Source organism: Rana temporaria, chromosome 2, assembly GCF_905171775.1.
Source record: "Rana temporaria chromosome 2, aRanTem1.1, whole genome shotgun sequence".
NCBI lineage: Eukaryota > Metazoa > Chordata > Amphibia > Anura > Ranidae > Rana > Rana temporaria.
Window position 1 is genome coordinate 244,568,762 of NC_053490.1, and position 22,467 is coordinate 244,591,228.

The 22,467-nt window shown below is 44.6% G+C and overlaps 1 long non-coding RNA gene and 11 other non-coding genes across 17 annotated transcripts; all 12 read right to left on the bottom strand.

The window, feature by feature from the left end:
- Positions 1-1,694: 1,694 nt before the first annotated feature.
- On the bottom strand, positions 1,695-19,969 carry LOC120926619. Of its 6 annotated transcripts, XR_005746966.1 has the most exons (18): positions 19,867-19,968; positions 19,727-19,771; positions 16,372-16,416; positions 15,020-15,046; positions 13,551-13,612; positions 12,987-13,044; positions 11,238-11,295; positions 9,877-9,922; positions 9,636-9,664; positions 9,377-9,412; positions 7,641-7,705; positions 7,243-7,280; positions 6,932-6,954; positions 6,033-6,094; positions 5,465-5,522; positions 4,018-4,075; positions 2,579-2,600; positions 1,695-1,746 (listed from the first exon to the last, which is right to left on the bottom strand). It is a non-coding gene; the product is annotated as an uncharacterized LOC120926619 (long non-coding RNA). The 6 variants fall into 6 exon arrangements; XR_005746970.1 differs by lacking the exon at positions 16,372-16,416 and having other exon boundaries at positions 11,238-11,310; positions 19,867-19,969; XR_005746965.1 differs by lacking the exon at positions 16,372-16,416 and having other exon boundaries at positions 19,867-19,967.
- LOC120929782 lies at positions 4,145-4,281 on the bottom strand. Its single transcript, XR_005747481.1, has one exon. It is a non-coding gene; the product is annotated as a small nucleolar RNA SNORA8 (small nucleolar RNA).
- Positions 5,590-5,726, bottom strand: LOC120929783. Its single transcript, XR_005747482.1, has one exon. It is a non-coding gene; the product is annotated as a small nucleolar RNA SNORA8 (small nucleolar RNA).
- On the bottom strand, positions 6,164-6,291 carry LOC120929794. The gene has a single exon (XR_005747493.1). It is a non-coding gene; the product is annotated as a small nucleolar RNA SNORA18 (small nucleolar RNA).
- Positions 7,080-7,218, bottom strand: LOC120929781. Its single transcript, XR_005747480.1, has one exon. It is a non-coding gene; the product is annotated as a small nucleolar RNA SNORA8 (small nucleolar RNA).
- On the bottom strand, positions 7,773-7,898 carry LOC120929793. The gene has a single exon (XR_005747492.1). It is a non-coding gene; the product is annotated as a small nucleolar RNA SNORA18 (small nucleolar RNA).
- On the bottom strand, positions 9,719-9,847 carry LOC120929807. Its single transcript, XR_005747505.1, has one exon. It is a non-coding gene; the product is annotated as a small nucleolar RNA SNORA40 (small nucleolar RNA).
- Positions 9,987-10,117, bottom strand: LOC120929787. The gene has a single exon (XR_005747486.1). It is a non-coding gene; the product is annotated as a small nucleolar RNA SNORA1 (small nucleolar RNA).
- Positions 13,126-13,262, bottom strand: LOC120929784. The gene has a single exon (XR_005747483.1). It is a non-coding gene; the product is annotated as a small nucleolar RNA SNORA8 (small nucleolar RNA).
- On the bottom strand, positions 13,682-13,809 carry LOC120929795. The gene has a single exon (XR_005747494.1). It is a non-coding gene; the product is annotated as a small nucleolar RNA SNORA18 (small nucleolar RNA).
- On the bottom strand, positions 16,215-16,340 carry LOC120929809. The gene has a single exon (XR_005747507.1). It is a non-coding gene; the product is annotated as a small nucleolar RNA SNORA40 (small nucleolar RNA).
- Positions 19,570-19,695, bottom strand: LOC120929808. The gene has a single exon (XR_005747506.1). It is a non-coding gene; the product is annotated as a small nucleolar RNA SNORA40 (small nucleolar RNA).
- Positions 19,970-22,467: the final 2,498 nt, after the last annotated feature.

Sequence of the window (22,467 nt, forward strand, 5' to 3'; positions counted from 1 at the left end):
AGTGATGACAGGGCTGCATGACCAATCTCCCTTTAATCTGTGCCTACACTTAGAGTCCAGATGTAGCTGGAGAGCAGAAAGTAATGAGTGAGGTGGAGGATTGCAAAAAGTACCACTCCGGTGCAGCGCTCACTGAAAGTTGCCCTGACATGAGAGCGGCAGCCTTCTAGTTTGTGCAGTTTTCTTCTCCTTGTGCTCTATGTAAGTGTCCAACAGTTTAGCCTGAGCACTGTGAGCAGACTGGTCTCAATGTGTGCTGTGCGGTGTCAGTGTGCGCTGTGCTATGGTGTCAATGGCTGTGCAGTTGTGTGGATCTCAGCACTGGATTGTACTTCCTCCCGCTGTGCTGCAGCTCCTCTCCTCTCTGCCAGCCTGAATAAAAAGGGGGAAGTGGGGACATGCAAGCGTGGAGCAGCACACACAGGCTCCTGATGATGAGATGGATGGGAGTTGCAGAGGAGACAGCAAGAGAATGGGGAAGAGACCCAGTTCCAGTGCCCTGTCCCTCTGGTCTGCCCCCAGTGCCCTGTCCCTCTGGTCTGCCCCCAGTGCCCTGTCCCTCTGGTCTGCCCCCAGTGCCCTGTCCCTCTGGTCTGCCCCCAGTGCCCTGTCCCTCTGGTCTGCCCCCAGTGCCCTGTCCCTCTGGTCTGCCCCCAGTGCCCTGTCCCTCTGGTCTGCCCCCAGTGCCCTGTCCCTCTGGTCTGCCCCCAGTGCCCTGTCCCTCTGGTCTGCCCCCAGTGCCCTGTCCCTCTGGTCTGCCCCCAGTGCCCTGTCCCTCTGGTCTGCCCCCAGTGCCCTGTCCCTCTGGTCTGCCCCCAGTGCCCTGTCCCTCTGGTCTGCCCCCAGTGCCCTGTCCCTCTGGTCTGCCCCCAGTGCCCTGTCCCTCTGGTCTGCCCCCAGTGCCCTGTCCCTCTGGTCTGCCCCCAGTGCCCTGTCCCTCTGGTCTGCCCCCAGTGCCCTGTCCCTCTGGTCTGCCCCCAGTGCCCTGTCCCTCTGGTCTGCCCCCAGTGCCCTGTCCCATTTTGTTAAAGTTGTTGGTAATATTTAATAACTTGATTCTGCATAAAACATTGTCATTCCATGAGATAATCTACGAGGGCGTGTTTACGGGTGCAATTAGGCACAGGGCAGTGTATGAATTAGGTGGGGCAACTGGTGGCGAGTAACTCTTGAGGTCTGGCTAGTAGCTCAGGACTTGAAATTTTGAGCCCTGACTAAGATCATACACCTACAATATGCAAGAGCATTGATATGGCCACACTGCAGAATGCAGACTTGTTTACAGCAGTTAGAAGCCCCAATTAAGATACATGTCTGTCCATATTGCTACCCATGTATAAACAGTACTCAGTTATACATGGACATCTTCCAAAAACCACTAATGGGCAAAAAAAAATCCATGCATGACCACGACATTTACAGGTGCAAAACATTCTGTAATATGGGCAGAAAGGGCACAGCTGTACTGTAAATGCATTTTCAAGAGCTCTCGCGTATGTCAGTGTCAGCCTGTAGTAGCAACTTTTTTTTAGTAAATGCTCTGAAATTAGCATCTATCTGCTGCACATTTCTCTTGCATTGAACATTTAAACAAAATACAAGTCATTGTAATTTGTAGACCAACCAATGCAAAAGTAGCAATGTACAGATTAGGAAAGCCTAGTTTAAATAAAAAACACCACACAGCTAATTATTTGTTCAAAATGTTTATTTTTATCTTGACACTGCAGCTGAACCAGTTTCCACCTAAAAAAAACAAAGGAAATCAAGCTCAAACATTACATATTAAGTATTTCAGGTTTAATGGCATTTCCTAGAGATGTAGTGTAAAGCTGAACATCTATGCTAGATAACAAACTATCTGATCAGCAAGCGTGAACACAAACTGGGCCACAGCTGCTGACTTAAAGTAGAAGTTCAGCATTTATATATTAAATCTACTTTTGTTTTAGCTAAGGATAGTTAAACACTTTCTGCCAATACCTTATACAGCCCACTTGCAGTTTCTTGGCAAAAAAAAAAAAAGCTTATGACATGCACAGCTCTCACAAGTTTGCCAGGGAGAGGAATCATATGAGGGCTGGAGGTATGTGTTTAAATCCAGTAAGTGAACAGGTAGCAGCTTCAGCTGCTCTCAGTGAAAGATTTCTGCAGCATATATCTGACAAGTACAGAATCAGTGTGGAATTAAAAAAAAGTGAGCAGACTGCAGTTCCTCTTTAAGTAAGCCTAAAATGCTAGTGTCCCATAATAATGCTTGTCCAGCGCATTCAGTATCTCCCAAGTAAGAAGGATTTTGTTCAACCTTACACATATGCATGCTTGTTCTGGGTCAGTGTCTTAAAGTACTGAAGCCATTGTTGGCCAGACAAATGTAATTTGCAGCAGGTCAAAAGGCAAGGTCTGCATTTCTTTGTACAAGTTATCTCCTCTGCAATAGACCACAGTACACACAGTGTGCCCATGGTATCCTGTAGAGGATTTTACTTTTGGTCACAGCGTAAGAACAGATTGTTTAAGCCAAAAAAGCCCTCTTTGAAGTGACCGTAATACTATATGAACTCAAATTAATGCATACCTTTTTGAAATGTCCATTCATTCTAGAAGGAAAAAAAAAAAAAAAAAAAATTATATACAAACACATTTACAATAAAAGGAATAAAAAAAACGCTTTATTGCATTTGTTCTGCAGAAGGTCCGATGCTGTATATACATACACCCAGCATCCATGAAGACCTTGTGAAGTTTTACTCTTTGGTCATGTCCACAGCGTACTAGAAACAGAAGTGCTAGCAGCCTTGGTAATGATGACCATGTTCATAACATGCCAAAAATATAAAGCCAATTGTCAATACAGTTCATCTGAGTGTTAGAATATATGCATTATAAGTGGTTAAAAACGGTTTAAGGCTCCTTTCATACTTGTATGACACCAAAGTTACACTGACCGGATGAGTGTAACTTGTAAATGACTGGCAACTGTTGCAGAGCATTTAGGTGTTACTTTCATGCAATTTGAGGGCCATGGACTTCAATGTTGGTTCTCAGCTGAATTAAAGTCAGACCAAAGTAGTGCATGCACTACTTTAAGTTGCATATACGTATGGTTTTCATTGGAAAATATGGGGGGGGGGGAACTTTAGAGAGGCTGGCGATTGCACTTGTGTACTGCAATGCAATTTGGTCCCTAACCTCTGATAGGAGTTAAATTCTACCCCCAACAGACCTACTTAACAGGTTTTTAACTGTTGCAATAAGGGGGCTTTGCACAGAGAGACTTAAGCGCACATGTTCTAGAGCAAACTTTTTTTTTTTAAATGATATATATAGATATATATCTATATATATATCTGCCAGGAGTTCTGTTTTGAAACAAATATAAAAAAATATAGCCTATAATTGGGTAGAACATAAACTCACATCTACTGGGCAAGAGCGGAGGCCAGCGACTGCCACCCTATATCGGGGTCAGTGAGTGATGTAAAACCCTTGTCATGTGTTTCAGTGGAGATTACTTGCCTCCACCTGTTAAATAGTGGAAACAGGAAGCCCTGGTTGTCACCCCCCTTTATTAGGGTTCTGAAACAATTTTTTTTTTATATTCAATTAGAACAGCAAAAAGGTGACAAATCGTGAGGGTGAATCCCCCTAATGGGAGCAAAGGAAAGTAGTTGTCTGGTTATACTTTTAAAAAGGTTTGAAACCATGCGAGTTCAGCTCTCAAGCAATTTCAAACCCACCTCCAATGTGAATGTACCATCAAGAAATCCTTAGGGTCAACACACACCAGATGTATACCAATACATTTCAGGGTAGTTATTCAGTTTTACTCCATTTGTATTCCAATGAATGAGGGCTGGAACCTGGCATTTTGCAAAATCTACAGTTCAAAAAGTGCCTTTTCCCAATTGAAATGCATGCTGTGACTTGTGGTTCCTCTACCAGATGAAAGCTTTTTTGCAGCCAATTCACAAAGGACCAGACAGAAGCCAAGGGCTGCACTCCATTGGTACTTACAAACTAACATTTCATCTCCTAGGGTAGCAGCTGATTTAATAGCTGGACAGCGTTCCATCTGTAAGGCAAGAAACTACATTAGCCCTGTGGGTATATAAAAAAAAAAAAAAAAGCTTGACATCAAAAACTTTGTCTCAGCATAAAACCAGGACTTCAAACACAAGAGGCTTGAAACCAACGATGCCACTTACTGATTTGATCTTGCACCGGTTATTGAACACCACAATAGGATAAAGCCATTGCGTGCAGATACCATACAGTGCGGGATATACATTAGGCACTCACAAAAGGTAAGGCAAGATTTGTAATCTGTTGCCATGTGTTTGGCAGCAACCAGTTTATGTTTGAATAAGCTGCATTAATGCAACAATACCACCGAGATAAAGCAATTGACACATTTCCAAGCTCTAATCAGATGCAAATTTAGTTAATTCTGCAGTCAAGCAACAGTTGACCATAGAAACATTTGTGATATTCTACAATACTCATCTCTTTTCCCCCCAGTGGAACACAGCTTTAAAAACTGAAGTAAACCCATCATGACGGGAATGTAACTGTCACATTGGATGGGCTCTCAACCAAACTGAGAAACCATTCAATGGCACATGTTCTAGTGCAAAGTAAAAACAAATTTGTTTTTACATGATCCTTATATCTGCCAGGAGTTCCGTTTTGAAACAAATATTAAAAATATAGACTATAATTGGGTAGAACAAACACTTCCTTCATCTCACATCTACCGGGTAAAGAGCAGGGGCCAGCGACTGCCACCCTATATCAAGGTGGGTGAGTGATGGTGAGGGTTGTGGATTATAACCCTTGTCATGCATTTCATTGTGGAGATTTGCCTCCACCTGTTCCATAGTGGAAACAGAAAGTGAGAGGAAGCCCTTGCCGTCACCAGAACTGGCGTTGTCACTCCCCTCCCATTACTGTTCTGGAACATTTACATTCAATTAGAACAGAAAAAAAAAGGTGACAAATAGTGAGGGTAAATCCCCCTAATGGGAGCAAAGGAAAAAAGTTGTCTGGTTATTCTTTAAAAAGGTTTGAAACCATGCGAGTTCAGCTGAACTCAAGCAATGTCAAACCCACCTCTAATGTGAATGTACCATAAAGAAATCCTTCTCAATGCTTAGGGTCAAGATAATTAAAATATATATATACACACACACACACACACACACACACACACACACACACACAATGCAGATGTATCCCAATACATTTCAGGGTACAGTTATTCAGTTTTACTCCACTTGCATTACAATGATTTTCAATGTAGTGTACTGAACCTGGCAGTTGGCAAATTACACAGTTCAAAAGGTTCCTTGTCCTAACAAATGTATGCTGTGACTTGTGGTTCCTCTACCAGATGAAAGCTTTTTTGCAGCCAATTTACAAAGGACCAGACAGAAGCCAAGGGCTGCACTCCATTGGTACTTACAAACTAACATTTCGTCTCCCAGGATAGCAGCAGATTTAATAGCTGGACAGCGTTCCATCTGTAAGGCAAGAAACTACATTAGCCGTGTGGGTATATATAAAAAAAAAAGTCTTGACATACAAAAGCTTTGTCTCAGCATAAAACCAGGACTTCAAACACAAGAGGCTTGAAACCAACGATGCCACTTACTGATTTGATCTTGCACCGGTTATTGAACACCACAACAGGATAAAGCCATTGCGTGCAGATACCATACAGTGCGGGATATACATTTGGCACTCACAAAAGGTAAGGCAAGATTTTTAATCTGCTGCCATGTGTTTGGCAGCTACCAGTTTAGGAGGCATTGTTAAAACTGACATTCACAGACACGACAGGAATTGTAGTTCCTAAACTGGAGGGCCATAGTTTAGAGACCCCTGCCATAGTGTACACACATCAGTCACCCATTTAAAACCTCACAAGATACCACCATCCTTTAAGCAGGACTACTTTGAACACTGCATGTGCCAAGTACTGTACTGCAACCCTAAATGGCATAACTTCAGAGAATTAACATTTAAATTACCTGGCTAGATTTTTCTGCTGCAAGAGATGCTGATTCCAATGCATGTTAACGTCAACTTCAGTCTGGAGGAATAAAATCTGATCAGGACAGTGACAGGAGGCACACAAGCACAGAACAGAATTTGATTAAAAAATTGTCATGCAGTCAATACCCTACTAAAAACAAGGTTTCAGCAAGCAAAGCTAACTGCAAGTTTAATCTTTGAGGCGTTTCCAACGATATGAACTTACAGCAAAGTGCCATCGGGATAGACCTCAAACAAGTCAGACTTTTAGGATACTGGTCTATGTAGCGTAGCTGGTAAGTTCTGTAAGTGGTCAGCTTTGTTTCTACAGCAACAGTGGCTTAGTCACCGCTTTCTGGAAATCACTTCCCATCTAAAGACTTAAAGTCGAGATCCACGGCACCACATGTGGCACCTTTCTGGGAGACACACAACCTTTCCCCATTTGTGAGACCGCGACATTTCTTGGACGTTCAGCCCACCTCCTCTGCCACCAGGCCAATTAGAAAGCACAGTAGGGAACCAGCTGTGAAGCTGGAAGTCTTCACTGCTGGCTTCTCCTCACTACAAATGGCGGTGGCAGCACCCGATCTGAAAATGGGCTGGGTGCTGATATCCTGGGCTCCCTGGACAGGCAAGTTTTCATAGATTGAAAGTCAGCAGCTACAGTATTTGGAGCTGCTGACAATTTTCCCCTGCGGAACACTGCTTTAAAAAAAAAAAAAAAAAAAACTGATGTAAACCCATTGATTTAGCAGTTAAATAAAATAAATAAAAAGCCAAAAAAACCCACGTCTTTCCAGAGAGGTCATCAGTCTTCATTTTGATAGACTGGAGGTACACACTGACCAAAAACTATGGTCTACAGTCCCCTCATTTAACATGTGGTTGTTACCTGGTAAAACGTGCATCCTTTACCTGTAAGAGAAAAGACAGCATAAGACCTCCAAAAACAAAAAAAGGTCACTGCATAATGTTACATTTGTCAAGAGCATTTTCTAGCAGAGCTACAATTTCTATTCACACAGGGGTGGGAGGACCCCACTTGTATCAGCATAAAAACCAGGTCTTCAAACACATAAGGCTTGAGAACCAACGATGCCACTTACTGATTTGTTATTGCACTGGTTATTGAACACCCCAATAGGAAACAGCTATTGTGTGCAGATACCATACAGTGCGCTAGCAATCACATTCACCACATACCTCTTAGAAGACGAAGACCAATCCCGATTTAAAGAAATCTAAGACAAAGATCAAAAGTCAGTCAAGACAAACTCATCTTGCTAGGAAATAACCAATCTGCATAATGATTGAAAAAAAAAAAAAACGTAATCACAATTTCCACCCCCAAGTATATCAGGTAAATGGCTTTTCCAAGATTCCATCACCATTATGCCAACTGACCATAAGAGTCAATGCAGAGATTTCATATTTTCAGTTCTAGTCAGATATAAAGGCAAGTTCACTCCTCAGTCACATAGCAGTTGAACAAAAAAAAAATCATCATTTGAACTGAAATGCAGCAATGGCTCTTTTGCACAGGTGTCCAGAAACAGACATAATTGCTCATTTTAGCACAGTGAGGAGCAAACTTAATTTACCTGCATTGATAGCTGTTCAGTGTTGCGAGGTGCCAGCTCCAAGACATGTTTGGGCCATCTTCTGCCTACATAAAATATATATCTGTTAAGTTACAGGCAGCACAAGCACACCAATTCCAGCATTTAATTGTCCTTTGTTATGTAGTTCTAACCCACTAAACACAGCGTTTTCGGAGGCAAAGCAACTACAAATTTAATCTATGAGGCGTTTCCAACGATATGAACTTACATCAAAGTGCCATCGGGATAGACCTCAAAAACGGCAGAGAATATATTGTAGCAGGCATCAAACAGAAAGAATGTACAACAAGTGACTGTTTGGGGGTCCCCACCAATTGTGACAAACACTAGTTAAAATTATACCTGCAATTTAAAGCAAACAAATATAGGTCAGTATGTTGACCCATTGTGCATGAGTGGACAATTTATAAAAAGTATAACCGAAAAAGGAGAGAGGGAGAATAAGTGCAAATCGAGCATTCTGTTGTCAGCAGAACAGAAATAGAGGGGAAATCCTCCAACAGGGACACTTGTTCCAACGACACCCTAAGAGGGGATTTCCTTACATTAAGAGGATATTAATGTCCACAGAACGTGGAATGATCTAATGAGACCTAAAATTAGTCAGTTTACCCAACCCCCTCCACTATCTTTAAAGCAAAGTTTTGCCCTTGGATAGGCTTTTAATATCTGGATAAGAACTTTGCCACTGAACCATTTCAGTGTTGGAATAAGGACCAACTGCAACCCTTTCATGAGTGGATAAGTGAAAGTATTTCACTAAATCAGTGGTCAACAACCCTGTTCTCAGGGCCCACTAACAGGCCAGGTTTGCAAGATAACCGAAATACAATACAGGTTATATGTGCTGCTCAGTGATTGCATCTCAGAGGTAATACATAACACCTGGCCTGTTAGTGGGCCCAGAGGACAGAGGCGCTAAGGAGTACTGCAAGTGATCTTTAACATCCGACTTCAGACCTTATACATTTTTGGAAAGACTACAGATCTGAATGCCCATAAAGGGGCTGTAGTCCGATTTTTCTCATCTTCATGCATTCTATGCTTGAAGATAGAAAAAGTGCGCAGCAGCCCCAGCACCCCTTCTCTCCAGAAATGTCCATGAGTGCCTTAGCCATCCGGGACTATTAGCTGAGACAGCAGCACCATTGGCTCCTTCTGCTAGAAAAGTCACCTAGCCAATCAGGAGAGGGGCAGGGCTGAACAGGGGCTCCATGTCTGAATGGACATGGGGAGCCGTGACTTACTTGGCTCAAGTGCCCCCATAGCAAGAGGTTTGCTGTTGGGGCACTTGACATGAAGGGGCCAGGAGAGCCAAAGAGGGAGCCAAGAAGAGGATCTGGGCTGCCCCTCTAAAAAATACTTTATCACTTTAAATGATATGCCTCAATAGTGCACATTAGGGTATTTGTATAGGACAGCCATAGTGGCTGTAAATGAAAGCATAGAGCCAATTAAAATAAAGCCAATCAAAAACCATCCCTTTAAAAATGTGATGGCTGCCATAACCAGTTTTATTAGAAAATTACATTAAGGAAAAACACCTGCTTGCTTCTCCTATTTGCTTGCAGTAGGTGTTTGATCCCTTAAGACATCCAAACAGGTCATGGAAATGGCCCTTATAACACCAAGTAAGGCACGGGAGGAGGTATACAAGTGGAAATTATAGCTTTAAAAAACAGAAGAAAACCCACACTAAAACCTAAGACCATTACCTTGGCAGTGATCTGTTTAGTACTTTGGATACTTTCCTAGAAGCAAATAAAGTAGTATTAAAAACTTATGTTTATATTAAGAGGCAAGTTCACTACCATGTAAGCTGTTCAGAAAAGCTATGGTCTTTCACTTATATTCAGAGCAGTTGAACATTGGAAATCATCAGGACAGCCATGTGATCAGTGTGCCATTTTGGAGATTCCCCCCCAATGCCCAATCTTATAAAAAAAAAAAAAAAAAAAAGAAAACTGCACTTACCTCATATCACAAAATTACAAATCCTGATCCTGCAAGAAATAAGAGCAATTAGTAATCCACAAGGACTACAGTGCCAACATGTAGATGTCCCTTCCTGTAAGTAACACAACTCATACAAATGAACCAAGTTGTGGGTTGCAAAAGAAGGTTTTATTTTAAGCACTTGCGTCAGTCTGCATCTATAGATAGGACAGACACACATAGCACGTGCTATAGTATCCTGGCTAAACGGGGTACTAACCTGCATCATGGCCAAGGATCCATATGGACGAGATCTAAAGGGGCACCTGGAGAACAAACACACATTTGACAACATTCTGGAACAGTAAAATTATCTTATAAAAGCATTAGAAATATAGCAGGTCTCATTGTCATCACTGCAATGTGTTCTACATGATGGAAGCAAAACCTGTGCATTGATGTGGCCTTGTTGTAGGGAAGAGACACATAACAGAACTGTGCTCCATACAGTTAACAAGGCAAAATGACTAGAAAACTACAATACTGAATGATCGATCAAGTTCAGACTTGGGGAGAAGCAATTTCAGTTGTTCACAATTCACATATTGAAGGCCCAGCCATGCAAGCATATATACATACAAAGCAAATACATGTTAACATTTCAAAGGTATCCGGTTCTTTGTATGGCTTCCTTTGTGTGAAATACTTAGTGATCCAACCCTGTTTTTTTGGAAATGGTTACACTATACTTTGTTCCTTAGCAAAAAGGATTTAAACCACTAAAATAACACTTTACAACTTTGTGTTATGGCATATTTGACCAAATGCATTATAGCTCTTCCCATTTGAAAACAAAATACACCTAAATATATAATAGTACTGTGACATGGAGGATTCATTTAGAGCCGACTAGCTGCTGACACAATTGTATCATCTGGATAAAAAGGCCACAACATTCTGATCTTTAAAAAGTATTCTATAAAAGTCCTGTCACTTACACCTTTTGAACAATGGCAGCATTAAACTCAACCAGAACACTATGGTCAGCGTGCCCAGCTGATGGCTGAGACTTAACATGCCAATTCGCAGCCCATTACCAGCAACATCTGAATCAGTGCGACACTGACTTTGCAAGGCTCCCCGATTTCCTGAAGTAGTTCCTGAACTACTTTTGGCGACTTGGGGGTGATTTCAATAGACATCTGTGCATGAACCCACAGATTTCTTTCAAATTGCCTCCAAACTTGCAATGAAATGCAAGTTTGAAATGGAGTTCAGCGGACCTTGATCAAGAAATCCTTCTGACTGCTTAGGGGCCCAAGAGAATTAAAAAAAAAAAAAATTGTGATGTGTGTATATATACACACACACACACACACACACACACACACACACACACACACACACACAGCAGTTGTATCCCAGTACAGCTAAATTCAGTTTTACTCCATTTGTATTCCAATAATTTTCAATGAATGGGGGCTGGAACCTGGCATTTGGCAAAATCTACCGTTCAAAAAGTTCCTCGCCCTAACTAATGCATGCTGTGACTTGTGGTTCCTCTACCAGATGGGAGCTTTTTTGCAGCCAATTTACAAAGAACCAGACAGAAGCCAAGGGCTGCACTCAATTTGTACTTACAAACTAAAATGTTGTCTCCCAGGATAGCAGCAGATTTAATAGCTGGACAGTGCTCCATCTGTAAGGCAAGAAACTAGATTAGAGATACTACATACACATAAAATGTAAAAAAAATAAACTTTGTATTTGTCCTGCAGAAGGTCCGATGCTGTATATACATACACCCAGCATCCATGAAGACCTTGTGAAGTTTCACTCTTTGGTCATGTCCACAGCATACTAGAAACAGAAGTGCTAGCAGCCTTGGTAATGATGACCATGTTCATAACAATGGGCAAAAAAATAAAGGCAATTGTCAATACAGTTCATCTGAGTGTTATATATTATAAGTGGTTAAAAACTGTTTAAGGCTCCTTGTATGACACCAAAGTTACTGACTGGATGGGTGTAACTTGTAAGTGACTGACCAGGGATGACAGACAACTGTTGCGTAGCATTTAGGTGTTCCTTTCATGCAGCTTAGGTTTACCATTGAAGTCTATGGCCCTCAAGTTGCATGAAAGTGAGACCAAAGTAGTGCATGCACTACTTTAAGTTGCATATACATATGGTTCTCATTAGAAAATATGGGGGGGGGGGGGGTAACAACTTTTCATGCAACTTTGATGTCCAAAAGTTGCATGACAAGACACACAAGTGTGAATGGAGCCTAAAGCTGAACTCTAGAAAATGTTAAAGACACATGAACTGTTTAGCAGCCAAAATGGTCTGTAGTAATGTTCAGTCTTGGTCAGGGCACAGCTGCAAGACCGCATAGAGAGGCTGGTGATTGCACATGTGTACTGCAATGCAATTTGGTCACCAACCTGTCCCTAACCTCTGCTTGGGAGTTTATTCTATCCCCAACAGACCCATTTAACAGGGTTTTTACCTGTTGCAATAAGGGGGCCTTGCACAGAAAGACTTAAGAGCACATGTTCTAGTGCAAAGTAAAAACAAATTTGTTTTTAAATGATCCTTATATCTGCCAGGAGTTCCTTTTTGAAACAAATATTAAAAATAGACTATAATTGGGTAGAACAAACACTTCCTTCATCTCACATCTACTGGGCAAGAGCAGGGGCCAGTGACTGCCACCCTATATCAAGGTGGGTGAGTGATGGTGAGGGTTGTGGATTATAACCCTTGTCATGCATTTCATTGTGGAGATTTGCCTCCACCTGTTCCATAGTGGAAACAGAAAGTGAGAGGAAGCCCTTGCCGTCACCAGAACTGGCGTTGTCACTCCCCTCCCATTACTGTTCTGGAACATTTACATTCAATTAGAACAGAAAAAAAAGGTGACAAATAGTGAGGGTGAATCCCCCTAATGGGAGCAAAGGAAAAAAGTTGTCTGGTTATTCTTTAAAAAGGTTTGAAACCATGCGAGTTCAGCTGAACTCAAGCAATGTCAAACCCACCTCTAATGTTAATGTACCATAAAGAAATCCTTCTCAATGCTTAGGGTCAAGATAATTAAAATATATGCACACACACACACACACACACACACACACACACACACACAATGCAGATGTATCCCAATACATTTCAGGGTACAGTTATTCAGTTTTACTCCACTTGCATTACAATAATTTTCAATGTAGTGTACTGAACCTGGCAGTTGGCAAATTATACAGTTCAAAAGGTTCCTTGTCCTAACAAATGTATGCTGTGACTTGTGGTTCCTCTACCAGATGAAAGCTTTTTTTGCAGCCAATTTACAAAGGACCAGACAGAAGCCAAGGGCTGCACTCCATTGGTACTTACAAACTAACATTTCGTCTCCCAGGGTAGCAGCAGATTTAATAGCTGGACAGTGTTCCATCTGTAAGGCAAGAAACTACATTAGCCGTGTGGGTATAAAAAAAAAAAAAAAAAAAAAAAAAAAAACACTCGACATCAAAAACTTTGTCTCAGCATAAAACCAGGACTTCAAACACATGAGGCTTGAAACCAACGATGCCACTTACTGATTTGATCTTGCACCGGTTATTGAACACCACAATAGGATAAAGCCATTGCGTGCAGATACCATACAGTGCGGGATATACATTAGGCACTCACAAAAGGTAAGGCAAGATTTTTAATCTGCTGTCATGTGTTTTGTAAAAACTGACATTCACAGACATGACAGGAATCATAGTTCCTGAACTGGAGGGCCAACCCCTGCCATAGTGTCCCCCCCCACACACACACACACGTCACCCATTTAAAACCTCACAAGATACCACCATCCTTTAAGCAGTAGGACCACTTTTGAACACTGCATGTGCCAAGTACTGTACTGCAACCCCAAATGGCATAACTTCAGAGAACTAACATTTAAATTACCTGGCTAGATTTTTCTGCTGCAAGAGATGCCGATTCCAATACATGTTAACGTCAACTTCAGTCTGGAGGAATAAAATCTGATCAGGACAGTGACAGGAGGCACAAAAGCACAGAACAGAATTTGATAACAAAATTGTCATGCAGTCAATACCCTACTAAAAACAAGGTTTCAGCAAGCAAAGCTAACTGCAAGTTTAATCTTTGAGGCGTTTCCAACGATATGAACTTACAGCAAAGTGCCATCGGGATAGACCTCAAACAAGTCAGACTTTTAGGATACTGGTCTATGTAGACTTGTGTATTGCCCAATTGTATTCCAAACAACTGCATAAAAAACCCCACACAAGGTGTTAGGAGAGTGACTGTATCCCAAACTCCTCAGTCTACACAGGTATTCAATCCACTTAAGTTTATGGAATATTTATCATCCAGTGTAGCTGGTAAAATCTGTAAATGGTTGGCATGATATTAAACTGAAGTACATAGAATTGTGCTACATGCACAGATTAAGTCAGTCATTAGGTAGGGGTGCAATGGATAATCATTGATCCGTACGTGTCAACGTCCGCGAATCAGCACACTACTTCAGCCATCTTGGTACACAGTGGTGGCCTAGGTGAGCTCACCAGAGCAGCGCACTGACAGGGGAGAGGTGGTGGCGATCTGAAAAATTATCGGATCCGTGACTGATCCAAGGAACGATCCAAACCATGATTTTTTTTGGATCTGTTGCAGCCCTCATAGGGGGCCCAACTAATTGCTCAGGGCAGTAACATCTGATTGTTCTTACGGTGCAGGGAATCGCCATGCCAAAAAATGATATCTGAATACTTGTAGCTGCAGGCATCAGATATCCACACACTGAGTCGACAACGTTGGGTGTAAAGTGCCTGCCCAGAGATGCCAAACTGCCAATACAATTTTTTAAAGAAACCCTGCAAGGGACAGATGACCACCAGAATGAACAGGCCAAACTATTGGGTTGCTGGAGTTGCCTGCATCAGTCAAGCACATGTCTTCAGAGAAAAACCTGACTAGGACCTAGTGACCCTAGGGGGGCGCTACAACCACAATCCAGGGGAACCATACATGGGCTTTTTAATCTGTCCGGTTTGTGTTTCTTTTAAAAGCAGAGACAATCTCAAGTAGTTTGATCTGGGAAAATACAATTATATGTGCCATGTGGAGCAGCTTTAGGATGGACTTATCTATATAAAAAGCTTCCACACAACTAATGCATATCGGTTACTACCTGCCAGGAACAGATGGATTTTTATATTACCTCCCTTCTTAGATTGTTACCAATTTCCTCCTCAACTCCCACTTATGCTCTGCATATAATATTCCAAGTGTAGCACCAGTCACTAGTAATTCATGTTTCAAACTGCAGTGTATTTGCTTTGTATGCACCTTATCCTATGATACAACATTTAATATGACAAGCATTTCATCCTAGGAGAATCACTTACCTTGTGTCACCTGAAGCACTACAGATCCTACAAGGGAGAAATTCAGTCAGTCAGTAAGCAGCAAATGTGTATCCCCTACCCCAGAGATAAATTGACAGACACATCAGGAGCACATGCCCGTTTCCCATTACACACTTGCATTGCCTCACCTTCCACATAACAGCACAGTTGCACCTTTAACATGGTCAGCACATGCCAGAGTTCTCATTTCACACACACACCAGCAAAATGCTTGCATTTCATTGTACCCTCTATATTGGCAGCACACATCTATCTTGCCCCCCTCCCCCTCAGGAGCACATTCCCATGTCCCCTTCCCCCACACAAGCCTGTGTCCCCCTTCCCCCACATGAGCAGTACACCCCCCCCCCTCCAGGAGCAGTACACACCCCTGTCCCCTTCCCCCACACAAGCACATGCCTGTGTTCCCTCCCCTACAAGAGTAGTACACACCCATGTCCCCCTCCCCTACAGGAGTAGTACACACCCATGTCCCCCTCCCCTACAGGAGTAGTACACACCCATGTCCCCCTCCCCTACAGGAGTAGTACACACCCATGTCCCCCTCCCCTACAGGAGTAGTACACACCCATGTCCCCCTCCCCTACAGGAGTAGTACACGTATGCCACCCCCTTCCCCCCACGTCTGCAACCCCTAGACACACACATCCCCTTCAGACATGGGTAGTACATGCTTGTGTCCCCACTACCACCCACATAAGGTCAGCACATGCCTGTGTCCTCTGCACCCCACCCCCCTCAGCAGCACACACCTGCATCCCCTCCAGACATGGTAGTACATGCCTGTGCCCCTTTCCCCCACATGTCTGCAACACACACCTCCAGACATGGGTAGTACATGCCAGAGCCCTCACTATAACCCACATGCTTTGCTTCCTCCCCCCAGGCACACACGCCCGTGTACCCTTCCAGCACAGACATGCCTATGTCCTCGTCACCCCCCTCAGCAGCACACACCTGCGACCCCCTGCAGCCCCTTCCATCAGTACAGTTGCACTGCCACAAGCACATGCTTGCTTTCTATTTCTCATAAACAGCACAGTTGTACATTCCATATGAGCAGCACATTTCCATTCCCTTGCACACACACACACACACACACACGGATAGTACATGCCTGGGTAACCTGCATCCTCTCCCACCCAGGCAGCACATCCCTGCGTTGTCACACATGCCTGTCCCTCCCCATAAGTAACACAACTTACACAAGTCAGTCGTGGGTTGCAAGAGAAGGGTTTAGTCTCAGCACTTCCATGAATCTGTACAGATAATAATCAGCCAGATAAAAGCAGGAAGTGCTAGAAAGTCCCGATAAAAGCGGAGCTACTCACCGCCATCACGATCCACACAGATGGACAGAAAATAACATTTGCCACCTAGGAACAAAAAAAACAGCATTCAGTAATCTGCCAATACAACACAGAGAACACAATCACTGTCATATAACCAAGAAAGAGCCCCTCCGTCTACCTCCTCCCTCTGCACACCACATACACGTCCACCATGCTGGATCTGCAGCTCTCTAAAATGGCTTCTGGGCTAAGCTCTGTCCTTATAGCCACATGGCGCGGCGTGATGTCACTTCCTCCTCGGGACTTCCTGAATAATTAGGGGCGTGTACTATGAGAGCAGGGAGTGTATTAGGAGGATGCTGTGTGGCTGCTAATAATACTATTATCCCACACATATGAAAGGACGATTAAAGAGCCATTATTTAGGGCTTTTGTTTTATTGTTCAAGCTACTGCGCTTTCACTTATGTTGAATGAGGTGCATGCTGTAGTTCCAATGCAACTTGCTAACAGAGTATAACCAACTTCCAACTAACTTATAAGTTAGAGTATAAGGCAAACTTTGTTTTCTTAGTTGTGGAGAGGGATTAGAACCCCTGTCAGTTTTTATTGCTGCCTGTGTCTTTCCTGCTTTCTATTTGTCCTGTTTTGCCAATATCATTTAAAGTAAAAGATAAATCACACATTTTGGTTTGTTCCCAGAAATTTCCCAATGGGGACACTAGTTATGGTGACCTGAGGGACCCCAGAAGATTCCCTTAACCAATTCAGGACCACCGCACGTCTATATACTTCCTTTCTTTGAAGCGGGATAGCTCTATTATGTTAGCAGCTGCTGCCAAACCCCGATATCCTCGTCTTCAGGCGGCGGGCTGGTTTATGATAATGGTTGTCTCTGGAGGATTCGCCGCAAGATCACCGTTATCGGCGGCGGGAGAGGGCACCCCCCTCCTGCTGCTCTCCCATGCCCTCCGTTGCTTACCGAAGCCGGCGGTAGCAGCAGAGGCAATCGGGTCCTCTCTCCTGCTTGGTATGGATACGAGTGAGGGAAAGATGGCCCTCACCCGTCTCCATGCCATAGCAGGGCTGAAGTGATGTCAAAATGTCACTTCCGTCCATAGCTATAAAAGGGACATTCAAATTACATTTTTTTTTCTTTGCACTTGTGTAAATATGAGATCTGAGGTCTTTTTGACCCCAGATCCCGAGGTCCTGACATGCTTTTATCCATTACAAGGGATGTTTTTTTTTGTTTTCTTTTTTAAGTGTATTTTGTGCGTGTACTCGAGAGAGGAGCCGGACTGCAGGAGTTGGGAGTAGGCAGGCCTCCCCCAGAGGCAATCTGCCACCTTTCACCATGCCCCGGGTGGCAATGGCGGTTTTGTCAGGGGGTCCTCCCACACAGCCCGCCCTACCTGCTCCACTTTGAAGCCCAACGGGGCAGAGGGACTCCTAATTTTTTGGAGTTAGATAGAGCAGGCAGGCTAGTCAGTTAATGTTACAGTGTGTAGAGGATATATATACATCCCAGGAGTTGTACATATATTTATACACTGTATAGTTAGATTAGAGGTGCAGGGTAATATAAAGGGGTCCAGTGTGCTATGTAAAGGGGCCCAGAGCTGTGGGGTGCTGTGTAATGTAAGGGGCCCAGTGGTGCAAGCTGCTGTGTAATATAAAGGTCACATGCCTGTTTCCCATTACACACACTTGCATTGCCTCACCTTCCACATAACAGCACAGTTGCACCATTAACATGGTCAGCACATGCCAGAGTTCTCATTTCACACACACCAGCAAAATGCTTGCATTTCATTGTACCCTCTATATTGGCAGCACACATCTATCTTGCCCCCCCCCCCACACAAGCCTGTGCTACCCCTCCCCCACGTGAGCACATGCCTGTGCCCCCCCCCCTCAGGAGCAGTACACACCCCTGCCCCCACCCCCTCCAGGAGCAGTACACACCCCTGTCCCCTTCACCCCACACAAGCCTGTGTCCCCCTCCCCCACAGGAGTAGTACACACCCATGTCCCCCTCCCCCACAGGAGTAGTACACACCCATGTCCCCCTCCCCCACAGGAGTAGTACACACCCATGTCCCCCTCCCCCACAGGAGTAGTACACACCCATGTCCCCCTCCCCCACAGGAGTAGTACACACCCATGTCCCCCTCCCCCACAGGAGTAGTACACACCCATGTCCCCCTCCCCCACAGGAGTAGTACACACCCATGTCCCCCTCCCCCACAGGAGTAGTACACACCCATGTCCCCCTCCCCCACAGGAGTAGTACACACCCATGTCCCCCTCCCCCACAGGAGTAGTACACACCCATGTCCCCCTCCCCCACAGGAGTAGTACACACCCATGTCCCCCTCCCCCACAGGAGTAGTACACACCCATGTCCCCTTCCCCCACAGGAGTAGTACACACCCATGTCCCCTTCCCCCACAGGAGTTACACGTCTGCACCCCCTTCCCCCACAGGAGTTACACGTCTGCACCCCCTTCCCCCACAGGAGTTACACGTCTGCACCCCCTTCCCCCACAGGAGTTACACGTCTGCACCCCCTTCCCCCACAGGAGTTACACGTCTGCACCCCCTTCCCCCACAGGAGTTACACGTCTGCACCCCCTTCTCCCACATCTGCAACCCCTTCAGACATGGGGTAGTACATGCTTGTGTCCCCACAACCACCCACATAAGGTCAGCACATGCCTGTGTCCTATGCACCCCACCCCCCTCAGCAGCACACACACATCCCCTCCAGAGATGGTAGTACATGCCCATGCCCCTTCCCCCACAGCAGCAGCACATGTCTGCAACACACACCTCCAGACATGGTTAGTACATGCCAGTGCCCCCTTCCCCCACATGTCTGCAACACAGACCTCCAGACATGGGTAGTACATGCCAGTGCCCCCACTATAACCCACATGCTTTGCCCCCCCCCCCCCCACGCACACACACCTGTGTACCCTTCCAACACAGACATGCCTATGTTCTCTTCGCCCCCCTCAGCAGCACACGCCTGCGACCCCCTGCAGCCCCTTCCCTCAGTACAGTTGCACTGCCACAAGCACATGCTTGCTTTCTATTTCTCATCAACAGCACAGTTGTACATTCTATATGAGCAGCACATTTCCATTCCCTTGCACACACACGGATAGTACATGCCTGGGTAACCTGCATCCTCTCCCACCCAAGGCAGCACATCCCTGCATTGTCACACATGCCTGTCCCTCCCCATAAGTAACACAACTTACACAAGTCAGTTGTGGGTTGCAAGAGAAGGGTTTAGTCTCAGCACTTCCATGAATCTGTACAGATAATAATCAGCCAGATAAAAGCAGGAAGTGCTAGAAAGTCCCGATAAAAGCGGAGCTACTCACCGCCATCACGATCCACACAGATGGACAGAAAAGAACATTTTCCACCTAGGAACAAAAAAAAACAGCATTCAGTAATCTGCCAATACAATACAGAGAACACAATCACTGTCATATAACCAAGAAAGAGCCCCTCCGTCTACCTCCTCCCTCTGCACACCACATACACGTCCACCATGCTGGATCTGCAGCTCTCTAAAATGGCTTCTGGGCTAAGCTCTGTCCTTATAGCCACATGGCGCGGCGTGACGTCACTTCCTCCTCGGGACTTCCTGAATAATTCGGGGCGTGTACTATGAGAGCAGGGAGTGTATTAGGAGGATGCTGTGTGGCTGCTAATAATACTATTATCCCACACATATGAAAGGACGATTAGAGAGCCATTATTTAGGGCTTTTGTTTTATTGTTCAAGCTACTGCGCTTTCACTTATGTTGAATGAGGTGCATGCTGTAGTTCCAATGCAACTTGCTAACATAGAGTATAACTAACTTCCAACTAACTTATAAGTTAGAGTATAAGGCAAACTTTGTTTTCTTAGTTGTGGAGAGGGATTAGAACCCCTGTCAGTTTTTATTGCTGCCTGTGTCTTTCCTGCTTTCTATTTGTCCTGTTCAATTTGCCAACATCATTTAACCACTTCCATACCAGGCACTTACGCACCTTCCCGCCCAAGCCAATTTTCAGCTTTCAGCACTGTCGCACTTTGAATGACAATTGCGCGGTCCTGCGACGTGGCTCCCAAACAAAATTGGCGTCCTTTTTTCCCCACAAATAGAGATTTCTTTTGGTGGTATTTGATCACCTCTGCGTTTTTTTTTTTGCGCGACAACTAAAAAAAGACTGAAAATTTTGAAAAAAATTACGTTTTTATTTTTTTCTGTTATTTTTTTTGTAAATAAGTAAGTTTTCTCTTTCAATTACGGGCACTGATATGGCGGCACTGATGGGCACCGATGAGATGGCACTGATGATGGACATCGATGAGGTAGTACTGACGGGCACAGATGAGGTGGCACTGATTGGCGGCGCTGGTATGCGGCACTGATGGGCACACATAGGCGGCACTGATGGGCACACATAGGCAGCACTGATGGGCACACATAGGTGGCACTGATGGGCACACATAGGTGGCACTGATGGGCACTCATGGGCGGCACTGATGGGCACTCATGGGTGGCACTGGGCACTCATAGGCGGCACAGATGGGCACACATGGGCGGCACTTATGGGTGGCACTGATGGATACTTATGGGTGGCACAGATGGGCACTGGGCATGGATGGGCACTGTGGGGTGGCACTGATGGACACTTGGGGTGGCACTGATGGACATTGCGGGGGCAGCACTGATCTACCCATGTTGCCAGTCAGTGCCCATTTGTGGGCACTGATTGGCATCTTTTTTTTAAAAAAAGCTTTTTTTTTTTTAAGACTTTTTTTTATTTATTTTTTACATGCTTTTTTTTTGTTTGGCCCACCCTGGGGGTCCAGGGTGGGCTTCCCTGGTGGTCCATGTGGCGATCCGAGGGGGGGCTGCGCTGATAAACAACCCCCCTCCTGCTGCTCTCCCATGCCCTCCTTTGCTTACCGAAGCCGTCGGTAGCGGCAGAAGCAATCGGGTCCTCTCTCCTGTTCGGTATGGATACGAGTGAGGGAAAGATGGCCCTCACCCGTCTCCATGCCATAGCAGGGCGGAAGTGATGTCAAAACGTCACTTCCGTCCATAGCTATTAAAGGGCCATTTTTTTTGTCATTTTTTTCAAATGACATTTTTTTTTTCTTTGCACTTTTGTGTAAATATGAGATCTGAGGTCTTTTTGACCCCAGATCTCGAGGTCCTGACATGCTTTTATCCATTACAAGGGATGTAAACATCCCTTGTAATAGGATTAAAAGTGATCCAATTAAAAAAAACTGTGTCAAAATAAATAAAAAAGAAACAAACGCATACGTGAGCAGCGCCTGCATATGAAAATGGTGTTCAAACCGCACATGTGAGGTATCGCCGCGGTCGGTAGAGTGAGAACAATAATTCTAGCCCTAGACCTCCTCTGTAACTGAAAACATGCAACCCGTAGAATTTTTTAAACGTCACCTAAGGAGATTTTTTACTTTTTTTAACCACTTAACACCCACCTGCCGTCAAATGACAGCGGGCGGAATCCCCTATTGTTCTGACAGGACGTCATACAACGTCCTGTCATTTAAAGCCGCTAGGGGGCGCGCGCACCCGTCGCGTTACTGGGAACACAATGCGCGTGCCCAGCGGCCGCGATGGCCGCCGGGCACCCGTGATTGCCCAGTAACTGAACAGGACCGTGGATCTGTGTGTGTAAACACAGAGATCCACGTCCTGTCAGGGAGAGGAGACCGATGCTGTGTCCCTTGTACATAGGGACACAGATCGGTCACCTCCCCCAGTCACCCCCCTCCCCCTACAGTTAGAACACTGACTAGGCTACACATTTAACCCCTTCCCTGCCAGTCACATTTATACAGTAATCAATGCATATTTATAGCACTGTTCACTGTATAAATGTGAATGGTCCCAAAAATGTGTCAAAAGTGTCCGATGTGTCCGCTATAATGTCGCAGTCCCGAAAAAAATCGCAGATCGCCGCCATTCCTAGTAAAAAAAAAATAATAATAATAAAAAAAAAATTATGTCCCCTATTTTGTAGGCAATATATCTTTTGCACAAACCAGACACTATACGGTTATGGCGATTTTTTTTTTTAACAAAA